The 18,749-nt window shown below is 33.1% G+C and overlaps 1 pseudogene; it reads left to right on the forward strand.

The window, feature by feature from the left end:
• The window catches only part of LOC149533382 (putative E3 ubiquitin-protein ligase ARI8), a 31,602-nt pseudogene extending 26,576 nt beyond the window's left edge, over positions 1 to 5,026 (forward strand).
• Positions 5,027 to 18,749: the final 13,723 nt, after the last annotated feature.

Raw genomic sequence — 18,749 nt, forward strand, 5'->3', positions numbered from 1 at the left:
CATAATAAAATTCAATATTTTAAAAGAGTGACAGTCCGTTTGACACACATAACTTTTTTTTCTAAAAATGATAATGAAGTAATTCTTTCGGTGTTAGATTCGTAACATCAATATCTAGAGGATGCATTTGGTTTGATTCATTTTGGTTGAATATTGTATAGTTTATGAAGTTTTGAAGTGACACGAATCGTAATTCAAACATATGTTTCGTTTGACACAAATAATTTGAAGTCAATTAATCAGAAACCTTTTTTTTTTTTTTTGAATAGAAAGGTATCTCAATAAGCTAGTTCCTACATATTTTTTAAAAAAAAATTGACCTAATTTACTAATTTTCTCGAGGTGTTGGAGTCGGTTGATGTTCAATTGGTAATGAACCTATGATGAGTTAAACTCATATTTGAAAGCCTTAATGATTAAAATATGTATTAAAATTATAGTCGTTAGAAAGCATGCTCCGAGTAGCACATTTTGGCATTTTTTATTTTACAGCAGGAGATCATTTATCTGCAATTATGGGTGTCGAAAGAGCAAAAAAAAAAATTTAAAGAAAAAAGGGCCCAAAAAATGTAATTTTGTATGTTCGCACGAACATACGAATATGTTCGCGTGAACATAATGTTCGCACGAACATACGAATATGTTCGCACAAACATAATGTTCGCACGAACATACGAATATGTTCGCACAAACATACGAATATGTTCGTGCGAACATAATGTTCGCATGAACATGCGACCCAAAAAAATTGGGTGAAAAGACATTTTAAAACATTGGAAGTCGATGTTTCATATGTTATTTATCACGTATGTTTGCGCGAACATATGAAATATGTTCGCACGAAGATGATTTAAAAAAAGTTCGCGCGAACATATGGTAAACTCAATTTCCCATTTTGCAATTGTTTTCATTTTTGGTCGTCCCACTAAAGTGGAACCCATTATTGTGGGTTCACCCATCTAGACCCAAGGATAACTGATTCACCCCTCACCCCCCTCTCAGTTATTCTAATAATTCTAACACAACCATATTTCACCAACAAGGTGACACTCAAAATCAAATTTACTTTCATTGAATGTTGCCAAATATGTGTAATCATTAGAACAAGATTAGGAATTACTAATGCATTGCACAAACAAAAAACTATGTATTTATGAACAAAATGCATTTGACTAGTCAATGTACCTTTACTCTACAAACAATCTAGTGGGGCTACACAATAGAAAAATGCTTAAATCACTCAATATTCACACTGCACTAAGTATTGTTGTAAATACACACATACAACCACACATTAATCGTGATGTTGACTGATTTCTAAAAGAACTCTTTCTATGCAGAGGCCAATGAAAAATCTTGACAATAAACCTCTAGATTCATATGGGTCATGTAAATGGATCTCTTAGGGAGGTTGTATTTTTTTTTTACACACCTAGTTGTAAACCCCCAATACTAGCTATAAATGTGGTTATCTAATTTGATAATTACAATGGACCACCTATTAACCAAGATGATCAAGAAAAGTCTACCTAGAATGCCTATGTCCTTGGGTAAGCATAGATAAATACCACTATCCATGCCATGAACACTCACTGTACATAAATCCTAAAAATTGATACTTCAAAAAAAAAATGATATTGCTAAAACATAACAGTAAGGTTTTCCTTTTACAACTACATCAAGAGTTACATCACTAAACAACCTTCATATAGAACCACCATTCTCCTTTGATCAAAATTTAAGAATGAGAAATGATTCATATACAATTTCTAAAACTCTCACAATAGTGTAGAAAGATGCAAATTCTCATACTTCTCCTAAACCACATTTTATTCTTTCTAACTAATATAGATATTTTTTTTTCACTTATTTGGTGCACTTTTGTACCATTGATCTATTATATACTATATTCCTTAAGATACAAAAGGAAAAGGTATCATTCTACAAGAGAAGAAAAAAAAGAAATAGAAAGAAGGATTAGGACTAAGCAAAGATGCAATGAAGAAGAATATGTAGAAGATCTACCTAAGATAGCAGTGAGCTTTAATCAACTTACATCACCAGGGACTAAAGCTTGACCAAGTCATATAAAGGAACAAACACCTTAGAAAGAGGAGTCACCAGTGGATGCCAAATAACCAGAGAAAATAGAAAAGGAGAAACTTGACAAAGAGCCCAAGTAAAGATCACTAGAAAAATATGCAACACTAGTTAAGCAAAAATCACCAAAAAAGACTGGAATGGAGAAATGATTAGAAAGGACAAAAGAGGCATAGGTTCCTTGAGAAGACTGAACAAGAAAAGGTACCTAAAAAACAAAAGGAAGAAGATATACTAGTAAGTGTTTCCACACCTTCCATAGAGGACAATCTAAAGAAGCCGCACACACTAGTGGGCCAAGCCACAAAGGAGAAAGAAAAGTCTCTTGAGCTAGAAGACAAATCTGTACAAGAAGACACTCTAGTAAGAGAGGTTACACAGGAGAAGGCATAAACTCTTGAGCAAGAGAATGCACAAGAAAAAGAAGGAACTCCATAAATGGAATAGGTACCAACAACAAAAGAAACCTAAGTGCAAGAGCACCTAGAAGAGCTATTAAAGGCATGAAGACAACAAGGGCTATGAATGGATTTGGTAAATCAATAAAGGTAAACTATGATTTCTTGAATCCTATTATGACATTTGATTGTAATAATAAAAATATAAGGTTAAAATATCCTTATGGTCTTGAAGGAGCCATAGGACCAATATATGAGATGTAATGGGTCTATAGGCAACAAGGGTTTAGTAAGTTTTTATGAATAAATAAAATAATGTAATTGGATCAATTTGTGGACTTTAGTAATAGTTTTTAGTCCATTTGTATCCATTTTGTCAAGGTTTTAAATTTGGAAATAGAAAATGTAATGGTTGGTTTTAGGAGGGAAACTTAGATTTTGTGTTGTTTAGGAGTTTAATCCCATCAAATTACTTGATATCGGTCATTGGCTACTATTTGATTTGGTGGTTTTGCCAAAAAATATCACACCTTTTTTTGTAGCTACATGCTATGAAGATTCATTTCTTCTTGTTCCAAAAACAAACTACTCATCATCTTGTAATGTAAACATTATATTTAACTTACAAACAAAAATGTGTGTAAAGGATAATGCTATTTTACTTCAAAAAGAATTTACTTTGTGGGAAAACACATAACAATCTAACTATACTTGTTTTTTGCGATTCTTCTTCTACATTTATTTTTGTTTTATATAACTGTATATGAATTTAGGAAAAAACTATGTATGTGATCCAACCATTTATTATTTACCTATTTCAATATAATGATGTTCATATTGTTTTCCTATTTTAGATTTCCTTCCAAATTATAGTAAATATTTGAAAAAGAAATATGTAGAAAATCATCTTACATAGATTTTTACCTTCTGTCACTATTGGCGTACCCCTTGCTCCTTGGAGTGCAAGTGCTAGTGATACTCATTTGAATTTGAAAAGACGAGCTTTTTCAAGAACAAAAAGACAGCCGACCATCACATTTTGTGTCCATGCTCGATTTTCCCCATACCAGCAACGCCATCTTCCAATCTCACACAAGGAAAGAAATTGACTGCAAACAAGGTGCTTGGAAGATGGATTTCAAAGCAGAGAATGACTCTTACTCTACCAGTACTAATGAAGAAGAAGATTACTCGTATTACTTTGAATAGTAAAACTCCTTTGCAGAGAAGAGTGACAGCAAGTGCTGCTATTCCGTTTTGAGCTCAAAAAACATCAATGAACGAATGGAGGAATCCATTCACTATGTTTCTTCCCTCTTCTATCTATCCCAGTCCGAATCAAAGATCCTCCTCCACCATTTCAACTGGAATGCTTCAAATTTTTTTGGATGAATGGTTGATGGACGAACAATAACTGCAAAAAGATTTAGGGCTGTTTGAGAAAGAGAAATCTTTAGTAAAAGATTTGATGGCTGATGAGGAGCAGTTATCCTATTCCATTTGTATGGAAACCCACTCCTCTTCCAACATGAAAGCTCTTCATGGTCGTGTCCATTATTTCTGTAGTGAATGTTGGACAAAGTACGTTCAGACCTCAGTTAGGGAAGATGGAATGGGATCTCTCTCTTTGAAATGTCTAGAGCTAAAATGTGGGGCTGTCGTGGGTGAGGACAATGTGCTCTCTCTAATCACAGGATAAACAGGACAGAACAAAATATGGGCGATTTCTTGTTGAATCGTATGTTAGGGGAAACAGAGGATTCAAATGGTGATATGGTAAAAAAATGGGTGTTGAAGAACAGAGACAATGCGAAACAGAGAAATGGAAAATTGCGACTACAAAGCCGTGCCCCAAATGGGAGCGTGCAATTGAGAAGAATGGAGGTCGCATGCAGATGACATGTGTGGAACCATGCAAATTTGAATTCTGCTGGATATGTCTTGGGGAATGGAAAGGACATCCTGAATTTTACGCCTGCAACAGATTTTAAGATAATGAACAAGAGAGAATAAAGAAGAAACAGAGGGGGGCCATTAAAAAATCCTTGGACAGGTACGGTTATTATTATGAGCGATGGGTAGCCCAAGAAAAATCTCAGGAAAAGGCAGTGTCTGATCTCAAGCATGCTCAAAACAATCAGATCAAAGAGTTGGCTGACAAACAATGGTTACCTGAATCACAAGTCAAATTTGTGAGAGAAGCATGGGTACAAATTGTTGAATGCACAAAGATGTTGAAGTGGACATATGTTTATGGGTATTATTTCACTACGAGGAATTTTTGGAGCATAACCAAGCTCATGCACAATCTCAACTAGAACAACTTCATCAGTGTGTTGAGAGGAAATTGCCGAGTTTTATTGAAAGCCAAAAAGACACCAGAAGAATTCAATGAATTTCGTGTCTGGGTCGTTGGTCTCACAAATCTCACTGCCCACTATTTTCACATGCTTGTCAACGATCTGGAAAATGAAGCGAAACAAGACTGCAATACTGCTTTAAATTGGGGCAAATTTTTTAAGGTCTAGTTGCAATGAACAATATAGAAATATGAGATCTTCCTATCAACTTGCCCAACAAACTTGTGTATTAATATTAGCAGGCGAAAATGTCTTTTTTTTTGGCATTTCAGATTATTTAAGATTTGGTTTAAACGGAAAGTTATTGAATTCATGTACATGAGCTCCAATGAATTTGAAGATGTTTTCTTAAATAAGATGATGGTGTAAAAAGTAAATCTGAAAGTGTTTTTTCGATCTTTGATGGGCCGTCCATCAACCATAACAGTGGCTGATTCAGATTCTTGATTATGAACTCACTCTGTTTCCTATTCACAACTTCAAATCCTCGCGAGCAGGGCACCATTTGACTGTTATGTTTGGCCCAACATAAGATCTGACACGAATTAGCCCATATTTTATTTTGCCCTTTATTCTGTAATCAAACAGAGGCCATTAGAATTTATTTGAAAGCTCCCGAGCTTGTCTTGAGTTAGAAAGTGTTGCAGCTTTTTATTGAAAGCGTTAAACCTACAGAAGAATTTAATGAATTTAGTATCAGGCTGCTTGACCACAAATGCCACTATTCATTTTCTCACAACCTTCTCTTTATTCTATCTAAGATATGATTTCTAACATTAATATTTTGGAGGAAAAAAGCTATTATTTCTTAAAATCTTATGTGAATTTTTAAAATTATATGGTTCTTTAACATTAATATTTTAGGGGATAAAATCTATTATTTCTCAAAATCTGTGTAGAAATTTCAAATGCTTTCTATTTTTAACACTAATTTATTTGTGGTTTTATAAGTCAAACTCGTTGACTCAAGTTTTATGAATATTGGTTCTCGTTTACAAGAACTCATCTCTCATGAGAACAAATGGAACACTTAGCTCTCATTGCATGTAGGTGATGCTCATAAAGATGAAGCGAAACTTCAACACTTAAAAAACGTAGTAACTTGCTTGGTGAATCCCCTACTTTTATAACTAAGATTTTAAGGTCATGTCAACATTCTTTTTACTAAGGTATCCAAAATGATCGCAAAAAACTGGAAACGATACTTGTATACATTAAATTATGTTTTATGAATATATGACCAAAGTAAACATTTCTACGTTTTTATATTTATAAAATTATGATATATATCACTAATTGAACACAATTTTACTTCTCCAATATGAACTATTTTTCTTGATAAACCCACATCAAAGAATTTTTGTCAGTATTACAAAATTTTGATAATAATGAATTTATAAAGCCATATGTGACTAAGTAGCTAACATGGTCATTCATATTAAATAATTTATATAAATATTACGAATTCCAATGATGATATATTTAATACACTTTTTAAAAAGTGTATTTTACAAGGCGGGCAATTGTTTTCTGTTAAATAGTAGCAAGAGGGTGTTGGTCTGCGGTATAACAAAGACAAGCCCAAAGGGCAGACACTAGACATAGTTAAAATGACACATTAACATTACCTAGTGCCAAACATTAAGAAAAAGCAACATCTTAGGTCTACCTCTATCAAAAACAAAGGTTTGAATGCTACATAGCCACCAACCACAATTTGCATTGTCTAAGATCATCATGGGACAAGCCCCCATACAAGTTGCATACTTTAATCAAAAGCAATAATAAAGGACCCAGGTGAGCCCTTTAAAACTAATAGCAAACACTCGGTCATAGAAAGAAAAGAAACACGACACACAAATCCTCAAAAAGGATCAGTACCTAAACTCAGGCATTAGATAACTTGTCCCTCTAAAACCGCCATCATAACCAAAGGTCCAAAGCCAACAAGACCACAAAATTAGGACAACATTCCGAAAGGTCTTCCACCCCACTGCAAACTCCCTTCTCACCTCAATAGCAAAGGATCCACCTCAATAGAAGTAGCGGGATGAAAAAAGTAGGGGGTGAAAATGTCTTAAATTCGGCACACTTCATTTTGAGACCTTGTAGCTCTCCTTAATGAGGTTTCAGTTTCTTTTTCTTCCTTCCATCTCATGCTTCATCATCATCTCTCACCTTCCAATATGGTCTTCTAGGTGTTTCTTTGCCACCTTTATGTCCTTATCTCTTGGTAGGCCATCTCTCTTCCAGTTTCACCTGCACATCCTTCTAGGCCTTTCTGAGGTTTGATATCTCCCTTCTCTGGGACCAAGTCAACCTAATCTAGACAAGGTTGACCCCAAGTTGACCTAGTCCAAGTCAAGGTCAACCAAGTCAACTTTGTCTCCAATGATTGCAAGGCTTGAGATCCAAAAGGCTACGAGTTTACCAATTGATTTATTTCGTTCCCCAATTGACCTGAGTTGTTTTCCCACCTGAAAACTAGTATATAAGGAGGCTTGGGGGCTTTAGTTTCACATCATGCCTTCACAATACATCCACAAGCAAGCAAGCAATTAAGGTGTTCTTCAAGCAGGCATCTTCAAGCATTCAAGTGTTGGCATCTCCTTCTTCCATCAAGCTTCTTCCTTCAAGGTGGTAGTAGAGTTTGGCTCTAAGGAGAAGATCTATCATTCCAATCCATTCAAGCTCTTCCATTATTCATCCATGACATGTCACGTACATTTCCATATATGAGGTTTTGGCTTCTTTGCTTTCTTTACGATTTCTTTAAGTCAAGGCTATTACACTTACATACTTGATCAGATATCAAATGCAATTGCATTTTCAAAAGTAATTGTATCTCTCATTTGATATTATTTAGATCTACTACATGTAAGCATTTCCTTTATCAATCATATTTCAATGCAAGGTCGATTCCTCAATCTAGGGCTTGACCGAGGCAAGCTCTCATCCAGAAAACAACAAAAACCTTTTACTTTATATGTGTAAAAATAGGAGAGCAAAGCTTTACATGTAGATATGGAAATTACTCCTTAGGAGTTTTCTAGAGAAGTTGGTTTGACACTGTTATAGTGCCCTTGGTACACGTCAACCTTGTAGGAATGTGATCGACCAGGTTGTGTAACGCCCCGTCAAGGAACCCACAAGAAATTAAGCTAAAAGATACTAATTTTGCCAAACTTTTTATTTGCAAGAGTAAAACTTATAAGAGAAACCAATGCGGAAGCAATAAAATCATGTACAATTCACATATAACATAAGCAAAATAATAGCAATTACATTTCTCAAGGGTTCCATAATGTTGAATCACATATGGAAGTTAATTAAGTATATGTTTAACTAATAATCATAATTGTGTCATCATATTAACTACATAAGCAAAGCTCATAAAAGAACATACAAGTACATAATGGTGCATACTCATCCACAACATATGTCATAGGGTATGATATGCTAAAAGAGTATACATCATGATAAGAACATCATCCAGTAGGACCTCAATATCTGAAAAACAACATACTATGCTTGATCATCCAACATAAGCATTAGGTAGAAAGAATGGAACAATTGCATCAATGATATGTCTAGCAATGGTGTCTGGCTGCTAGGCCTCAATGGTAAAGGATTACTACCTCCCGACCTTGTGGAACCTGAGTGGTCCCACTCCCACCGTGTTGAGGAGGTAATAAAAAATCCCAAACAGATAACAATCCAAAGTTACAACAAGAATCTAAGTCTCAAGATCCTGAAGGTAGTCTATCTCAAGGGTACTATGTACACATGGTAATATCTAATCCCAGAGGCAACAAGACATGTAGTAAACCTAATACGTATATAGGCAAGTGTCATTGCACAAGTCAACTCTAAGATTACCCTATCAGTCACTCAGGACCTTGAACCCCTAGTGACTCTATGTGGTATCAATATCCTTTTGTACAGTCAAGGCATACTGATGAAGCAAGGTCACAATCATGCACCCTCTCTACTCTCATCCTAGTCTACACTAGTAGTCAAGGCATGGGTGAGGTATCAAATTGACATATTGTTAATCCATTTAAACCCCATTAATGATCATATTATCACTTATTAACACTACTTACAAAGAGTTACCCAGGTAGCCATATTAGGGCTCTGACCCCCTTTGCAAGTCATTTCCCAATAAACATATAGATAATCCCACCCTAAGCTCGTAAAATATTATTGCATATAATCACAATAACCATATCACTTCTATACAAGCATCTCGAAGCACACCATATATATCTTATCAATCCTTAAAGGTTATTTCACGAAAATCACAACATGAGCTTACATAATAGAACTAGTTCTCACCAAAAAATATGTGAATGCATCACAATGGTTGGGAATGAAATAAACATGACTAACATCGAATAACAACATCCTAAAAGAAACACTTCCTAGGGATATGGTAAACATGCCTAATTGGTCAAAATATTAATTTTACCCCAGAACTCATTGCAAGATAAAACACAAAACCTCAACAAGTATATAAAACAAATGTGGTTATTTAGTTATTTTGGTTTGTGATATAAATCCATAAAAATCAATTTGCATCAATATCAGTTTTAATTTTTGTTCGTGTCTCTCAATCTAAACTTTACCTACAATTCCCATTCTTTATCGTTGAAAAGTTCCAAGTTTAAAAATTAAATAATCATTATATTTAATAAATATTAATATGATCTAATAATGAACCTTTTTTTTGTACAAAACAAAATCAAAATAATATCAAATATAATAATAATTAACTTTATAGGCAAGAGCCTATATGACAACGACAACTTGTGAGCCTCTCATCAGAGGGCTTGGGTTCAAATATACTTGAATTTTACACATAATTATAATTAATCTCAACAAATAAAAATAATAATTAATCTAGGCTTTGACCCATTACCGATAGGTAATAATAATTAAAAAATTTATTTAAAATTAATTAAAATAATAATTAAATACCATAATATACAATATTAATATTTAATATTAATAACATTATATATATATATATATATATATATATATATATATATATATATATATATATATATATATATATATATATATATATATATATATATATATATATATATATATATATATATTTATATAAGAAAATAACTTATTAAAAAAACTATTTAAGAAACTAATAATTTGAAAAGCCCAAAAGGGCTAGCTGCCTTCGTGTGGCCCTTTAGAGGTCATCATGGCAGCCCTTGGCTGCTTAGGCAACCTCAAATATTTTTAAAAAGAAAATAGTGAATGCCCCCCTCCCAAATTTAAATTCAAATACTTACCACAATAATTATTATTTATCGTGGTAAGTTTGTTAAAAAAAATTACGAATTCTTGAAAACAGCCTAATGGGGAGAGTAATGTTCAAAAATCAAATTTGTGTATTTCAATTTCAATTTTTATTTTCAAACCTTAGCTTGGAGTTTTTTCCTCTACATTTAATTCTTCTAATGAGGGTTTCTAATTTGTAGATCTCAAAAATATTCTCCATTCAAAGACAAATCTTTTTTTTTTTTAAACAAGGATTTTAGATTCTCCTACGATTTTATAGATATAAAATAATGTAAAATTGTCTCATATCTGACACAATCAATTTTTCATTTTGTAGACATGAAGAAGATAGAAGAATCCTTGGAGGAATGTACAAAAGAATTGTATAGATTCCTACCTTAGTATGATGGTAACGAAATTCAATGAAGGGTTGTGCCCACCAAGTCCCTATCTCCAAAAGCCCACAAGAAAATCCACTGGCCAAAGTTTTGGTTGTTTCTCCTAACTTGTGTGTGAAAAAATGAGCTCTAATTCCAAATTAAAGACCTCCAAACCTGGTTAGAGTTTCTGTGTTTTCTAATTGAGCTCCCTCTTTTTTAATTTTCTGTTATTTAATTTAATTACTTACTTCATGCACACTTGGTGTCCTCTTGAATAATAATGTATTTTATAATTCCCTTTTGCTTAATTTAGCCAGAGGACTTAGAAATAATATATTTATGATTTTAAATCAAATAATAATATTTAAAGATCCCCATTTAACTATACTTATAATTTTATCACTTTTGCAATATAATTACACCAATTAATTAATTATGTCTATATAAATTTAAAATAATAGGTTTAATTATCTAATTCTATAATTAGACCTTTTTAATAAGATCTTTTAAAAGTCACTCCTCAGAATAACGACATTTTTCTCTCAATTTTTTTCTCATTAATTCTCTTAGCTGATCATTGACACAAAATCACAAGGCAAGCCACAAGTTTCTAAAGAATCATGACAACTAGATAAACATAAAAATTCAAACTCATTGCTTAAGTCATCAGGCTTATGTCACCTTGACAAATTTGGAAGGGTGGAGAATCAGATACTTGTCCTTTACTATAGGACAAATTGGCCCAGGGTTGGGATTTGGATTTGAAACTATCTCCCCTCTTTACCATTGAGATATTACAATAAGGGCATACTCATTTTGGAAATTCAGTGAAGTTGATGTCTGATACTTGCAACCTAGATAAACATTCAAGCATGTATATATATATAAACTAAATAGATAATGACGGGGAGTGGTACATTTTGTAGATCCCGACTAGCAGGTGACTACGATTCCTTCCCCTAAGCACATCAGACACACCAACAGAAAAGTAAAACAAACACACACACCATACACATGCAAGTATGGGGTAAGTATCCATAAACCATATAAACATCACCGTGAATCTAACTATGAACATCATATCTAATCATCTAGCATTATCACATGAATATCCATGAATCACAATAACACCAAAAATATCTAGAGTATAAAGTATCTATCAAATATTTAAGCAAATCATGAAGAATAATATCGACTAACTGGGTAATTGAGCACCCCTATCTCAAATAATCATAATGTGAAAAATGGCCTAAAAGCGTTTGGCAATATAACTAAAAGAAAAATGAGGTAGGCACTATAGGTCAACCTTGACCATTTTGCTTTCTCGGAAGCATGGTTTCTAGGTTTAATCTATTTCATCATTTTATTTAGAGATCTCCAATCAAATCTTCATAAACAAGCTCAAATCTACGATTTTCAAAGCTAAAATATATCTTCTACTACATATTTCATGACGAGTCTTATATTTTTTTTCCTTTCATATTTATACCTTAGATCTATATTTTAATTGGGATGCTTGTACATGTTTAGCATCTAGATCTACATTATTTGATCAATAAGTTCAATTTTGCATACACGCTAGCCTATAAAGGCCAACGGGCATTGCTTTATCAAATCTAGAATTGCTTCCCTTTCTCTTTTGGGTCCTTGCTAATCTAATTTGGATTGTAAAGAGGAATAATATTTGGGGATTATCTCTTTCCCTTTATCTTATCCCATCTTTTTCAATGTTTTAGTGGCTTGTAAAGTGGAGACCTCCATCTTATTAAAGCATCTCCCTTTTCCCCCTAAACACCCCTTTGTTAGAAGTTAGCAATTACAAAGTCCACTCCAAATTAGGCAATCTTCTAGAGAAGCAATCCAGTTGATGTCATCTTATAAACCTTGTATATAAAATGTCACTTCTAATATTTATTAGTGCATTTTCTTTATTCTATGTAACATGTTTTTTTCAAATTATACGGTTCATAATATTAATATTTTAGGGGATAAAATCTATTGTTTCCCAAAATCTTATGTGGAAATCTCAACTTCCCTCTAGTTTTTTTCTATAGTGACTTATTTGTGATATGATTATCAGTATTCAACTGTGTAGTTTTATAAGTCAAACTTGTTGACCCAAGTTTCCTGAATAGTGGTTCACACAAACTCATCTCTTGTGATAACAAATGGAGCACTTAGCTATCATTGCATCTAGGAGATGCTCATAAAAGTGAAACAAGCCTTCACGGAGATCAACAATTAACAACAAAGTAGCTTACTTTACAATTCCTCTACTTTTTAACTAAGATCTTAAGGTCACATCAACATTCTTTTTGTTGTATTCAAAATGGCCCTATAAAAGTGGGACCAATACTTGTATACACTAAGTTATGTTTTATGAATCATGACCAAGGTATATATCTCTACATTTTTATATCTATGAACTTATGAGCATGATATATATCACTAAGTGAGCATGATTTTACTTTTCCAAAATAAATTATTTTTCTTGATCAACCCACAACAAAGAATTTGTGTCAATATTACAAAATCTTGATGATAATGAATTTATAAGCCATATGTGACTAAGCAACTAACACAATTATTCATATTAAATTAATTACATAAATATTACAAATTTCAATGATGATGTATATAATTCACATTTTTATTTAAGTGGATTTTGCAAGGTGGACAATTGTTTATGCTTACTCTTATCTACTCATTATATACCTACGAAATAAGAGGAAAAATATTATCAATTGCACAATTAAAATGATTTGGATTTTTTTGAAGTTTATTTTATTGGATGAGTTTGTGATAAAAAAGTACAAGTTAAGAGAATGTCCTTGTTAAAAATCTCAAGTTTCTTTTGTTGAATGAGATCATGTTTGATAAAAATATGCAACTTAAGAGAAAGCCCATGATAAAAATATTACAATGAACGAAAGGGTTACATGTCTTGTCATTAATTATATTGTGATGTAATGACTAGCTTATTTATGTGATTGTAAAATTCGCACCCAACCTTAGTATTTTATGAATGATTTTGTTTGTAATTGTTCAAGGCATTTGGGATGTCTAGTTTGATGATGACCTTGAACAAACTTGTTTTTCGAGTGTTTTCTTGAGTTTGTGACATTATCCAATAAACCAACTTGAAATAAAGGCTAATTAGGAAATGGAGATGATTCTGCTTTAAAATTTCTATTAACTTATGTTAGAATTTTATAAATTTTGTTATACAATGCAATTCAATGCTATTATGATTGCTTGAGTTTTCTCTTGCTTTGGATTAAGGACAATGTTGTAGCATTTAGCTCTTTGAACATTGTGTTCTTCCAACATGATTCCTTTCATGAGGTCATCACTAATGAAAGTTGAATACTTGATGTCAAAAGACATCTAAAATATCATCTAGCCCTTGAACTTTATCTTTGTGTAAATAGAAGACCATCATGTAAAGCTCTTTGTAGATGTCAAACAAACTTCAAACAAATGATTATGTTATTTTTAATTTCAAGTGTGGTTGTTCTTTAGAAAAAGAAAAGATTTATCTTTATTAGGACTTTAGGTGGTTCTTGGTCATTGCCACATACAAAGTAATGTAATTCTATCGTGGGATCGACAAGCATGTTGTAAATTCCACCTCTTTAAAATACTTCAGCTTAGGGCTTTTGTTATGTTTTGCCTCCTTGGATCTATTATTTTCTTTGTTACTAGAATAGATCTTCCTATTGTACCATACTTCTCTACATAATTGTTACTTTTTAAAAATAGGAGTGAGCATTTTCGTAAAAAGTTCAAGTTGGATTGATAAGCCACACATGAAACTTATGTACTTCCATCCCTTATTGCTCCACCAATTAGAATTCAAGGTGTTCGAACAAACTAATTTAAATTTGAATTGAGATCATAGCCAATAGTGTTGAGTGTTCCTATAGACATGAAATAAACTTATGGTTGCATGATTAGAAATTTAAGTTCCATTTTTCTTTGTTTAGATCTCTTTATCCATATGTTTAAAAATTAAATGCCGAAATGAATGTTTATGTCAAGTTATGGAGATCAATTTTAAAAAGCAAAGGCATATATGTAAAGTTGAAACCAACAGCTCTTACCATTCCTCTTGAAAGTTTACGATGTTGAAATCCTTTGTTCAAATGTACGATTTATTGAGGGTTTTGTGAGTTTTTTTTGTCAATAATTCCTTATGGCAATTCTAAACCAAAAAGTGATCACTACATTAGCTAATATGCTAACTAAAAACTTGTGTGGAAAAATATCCCTCCTATGCACGAGTATGGTACTGATATAGATAACACATTAGTTTATCAATAAATCTATCATCTTTGTAGAAATGTAATGAAGACAAATTGCTTATCCCAAAATACTCCGTATTGATTTGGTAGAGGTACTAAATCCTTGTACAAATATGCTACGAGATCAAAGACAACCGCCTATATACAAATTTAATTTTCAAGTTTACTATTTTCAATTTTTTTAATCTTGTAGCTTATTTCCTTTATGCATAGTTCTGGGTTCATGGTTTTCGTTTCTTTCCCAAATACTCGAAGTTACATGTGATTAGAGTTAAGATTTCAATGTCAATTTTGTTTGGGGAGTTTCCCTCCCTCTAGTTTGTTTCTTTTAAGAACAAAGTTGATTTCATTGTCCCTCCTAAATTTGAGATCCATATTATTTTTTCCGTGTTTTGTTATGTATCTGAATCAATGTTCATTTACTCGATAATAGATTTTTTTAAACATGTATTTAGAGAAAAACATATCAATTGAGCATTAACATTTTTTTTTTAAAACATATGTATTCAGAGAAAAACATACAATTGAGCATTAATGTTTCCTAATGCAATCTTGATGGCTTTATTTGTAGCTCTTGACTAAATGATTTCAAAAGTTAGAACTAGGAGGGATTGCTCATTCGAACCCAACTTCCCTTTGTGGCTTTAGTAGCTTTACGCCTGATTGTGAGGAGCCATTTGTCCTATTGGATTAGCTTGAGCATTTGTTTTGGAAATAACTTGTTAGATTTCCAAGCTCATGTCAAGTGCTATACTCTACATAAGATTGGCATATCACACATCTTTGATATGTCACACACACACACACGCACATGCACACGCGCGCGCGCACACACACACACACACGAGTGTGCGCACACAAACACACACACACACACACACACACACACACACACACACACACGTGCACGTGCAAACGCACACACAAATATATAAAAGATTTGTTGTGATTCCCATTTACATATCCGAGCATAGTTTATCACCATGGGTTTTTAGTAAACTTCTAAGTGTCAATTTATCTTCTTATGAGATATATATGTTTAAGAGAGAATTTCAATCAAAATTCACTTGTGAGTGAAGAACCCAAATAGAATAATCAATATCAAATATTAGCAAGTCATGATTTATGCTTGAATGATTAATTGCTTGAAAAATTATTTATCTCTTTCATTTGGCAATGGATAAAGCCATTAAAAGTCATTAAACCTTCATAAGGATGTCCAATGTGCCTATTGGATGTTAATTTAGTCTTAAGAAGCCTCCCATAATTGGTTGAACCCTATTCTCCATTTCTTCCATGGAAGAAGACCTTAAATTTGATTAGAATTCTGCAATAGCAGGAAAATATAGCATATAAATACAAGTCTTCTTACCTTTTGTGGATCTTAATTCTGGTGAAGAGGGTCATTAATCAGGTTACATGGGAAGGCTAATAAAGAATAATATGGTGTGAATAAGATTTTGAACTTAACAACTACAGTTTATTTAGGTCACAAGTGTCGTCAAAGATTGCTAAATTATCTCGAGGCATTTACTTTCAATAACCAAAGTCAACACCTCAATTGTCTCGTTGCATAAGATTATAACATGTCCACATCATGTCTGACCCTCCCTCTCAGCTTGTCTATTGAAGCAATGCCTCTCATTTTCATGTCTATTCTAATATGCAATCAATCTTGCATTGTTAAAACCATGTATTCATGTCATTCTTGTGTGGACGCTATTTTGGTCTTGGGGATGTTGAGGAGTCGCCCATTTACTCCTACAAAGGTGTGAACGAAAAGAATTTCCGATTGCATTGATCCAATGTGTAAGAGATATCAATGTCAGATTAAACATAACCTTGTATAATTGTCACAAAATGTAAATTAGGGTATATTTTGATTTTACTTTAACTGTAGTTATTACAAACCACATATATTATTAGTTGTCCCATGCATAGTTTTACTCAGTAGCCCATAATTTTTACTCCACAACTGTACTAAAAATTTAAAAACATATTTTTGCAAAATTTGATTACAAAATAAAGAAAATTAAAAATCAGTATCTTAAAATATAAAATACTTGGTTTTATAGCCAGAAAAGCATGTGAAAAATGTCCATGTTTTTCCTGTCTATGAAAACTCGCAAGTTTAAATTTGTGGAAACTCATGGGGGACTACTCGCATAGTTTGCAGACTATGGTCACACACATCAGCAGCTTCAAAGAAGAACCCTGCAATAAGTTTGTTTCACCTTATATGTAGTTTTCTCCTAATGTTGTATGAATTCCAAGTCATACCTATCAAGATCATTGTTGTAATCTGAAGTTTTAAAAATCGCATTTCCTAATAATATTAGTGTTTCATTGGATGCAGTTGTAGTGTAATAACCCCAATAGGTTATAACTTCTTCAAACACCAAAAAATCTTTATACTTCAGTGGATTGACATTTCATCAAACACTTTGCAAGCAAGCTCTGATACCACTGTAATAACCCTCCTCAAATCTGCCCTCAAAAAACGCTGATGAAAGCTCAAAGAATTTCATCAAACAATTCACATGCAAGGGACGTATGACTAATATAGTATTTCAGCGAGCTTCAAATGACTTTTTCTTCAATTTGCATCAATGAGAATCTTGTGCTAGAAGACTACAATGGACTACACAATGACCTAACATGAGTGTGCTACTAATTTGGACAATATTCAGTGCATATATATGATCTAAGCATGAGAAGTGAACACGTACAACCAACTGGCATTTTTACAAACAGTTGGCATGCAAACTAACTAGCTAATAAATAATGATATTAAATTGCTTAAATGACACCAGCAACTATTATCTTCTTAATTGCAATTGATGCAGGAGCATCTTGCATGGAAAAAATTATTGAAAAAAAAAAAAAATTGAAAAAAAAAGTTGGAACAAAAAAAAAAAAAATCTAGAGGAGAGAGAAAAGTGACGAAAATTAGAGGAGAAATAATAAAAAATAAAAAAGAACAAAAGAAAGGAAAATAGGATTTCTATTTTCGAAGTGCATAGGTGGCATAATAGAAAAAATAAAAAAATAAATTGTTGTCATTCCATTTATCGAGGTGAGTGGGTAGAATTCTAGAAAGTTATAAATATTGTAGAAAGTTTTGGAAGATGTAAAAGGTTGTGGAAGTTGTAGAAAGTTGTGGAGGAATTCTAGAAGGTTGTGGATAAGTCATGCATTGGGTGGTAAGTGCTTATTTAAGCAAGGCATATGAGCATTTCTAATCAAGCTCAAGGGGAAGCTTGAGGAGTAGAAGCTTGAGAAGTGGAAGCTCAAGGAGTAGCTTGAGAAGTGGAAGCTCAAGGGGGAAGCTTGGGGAGTAGAAGCTCAAGGGGAAGCTTGAGGAGTAGAAGCTCGAAAAGGAGAAGCTCAAGGAGTAGCTTGAGACGTGGAAGCTTGAGAAGGAGAAGCTCGAGAAGTGGAAGCTTGGAAAGCTTGGAAAGTTTCAAGGTGTGAAAGAGAAGGAGGAAGTGAAGAGTGAGTGTTCCTGAGTCTGTGAACAGAGCGCCGAATGTGAGGCAATTTACAGCAAGATTGTGATGGAGTTGTGAGTGTGTAAACAGAGCGCCGAATGTGAGGCAGTTTACACTTGGATCTTGGATAAGGTTAGAGAAGAGCTAGTGACTGCGGTTTAGAAACAAGGAGGTTGCTTGGTGGCTTGCGAGCACAAGTTGAGATCTTGGAGGTTTCTACCAGAGTGTGGATCTGGACTAGCTTGGATTTGGATTGGATCTTGAGAGATCTTGCAGAAAGGTTATTGTAATCGGTATTGGATTTTCAAGTATAATAAAATTGTCTTCATATTGTTGCATTCTTGGTTGTGAGTTGGTAAAGGTGGTGTGGCCCTTCGTCAGTGGTATCAGAGTGGTACTTCATCAGTGG

Source organism: Cupressus sempervirens, chromosome 10 (genome assembly GCF_028749045.1).
Source record: "Cupressus sempervirens isolate cs-2001-9-10 chromosome 10, ASM2874904v1, whole genome shotgun sequence".
Classification (NCBI taxonomy): domain Eukaryota; kingdom Viridiplantae; phylum Streptophyta; class Pinopsida; order Cupressales; family Cupressaceae; genus Cupressus; species Cupressus sempervirens.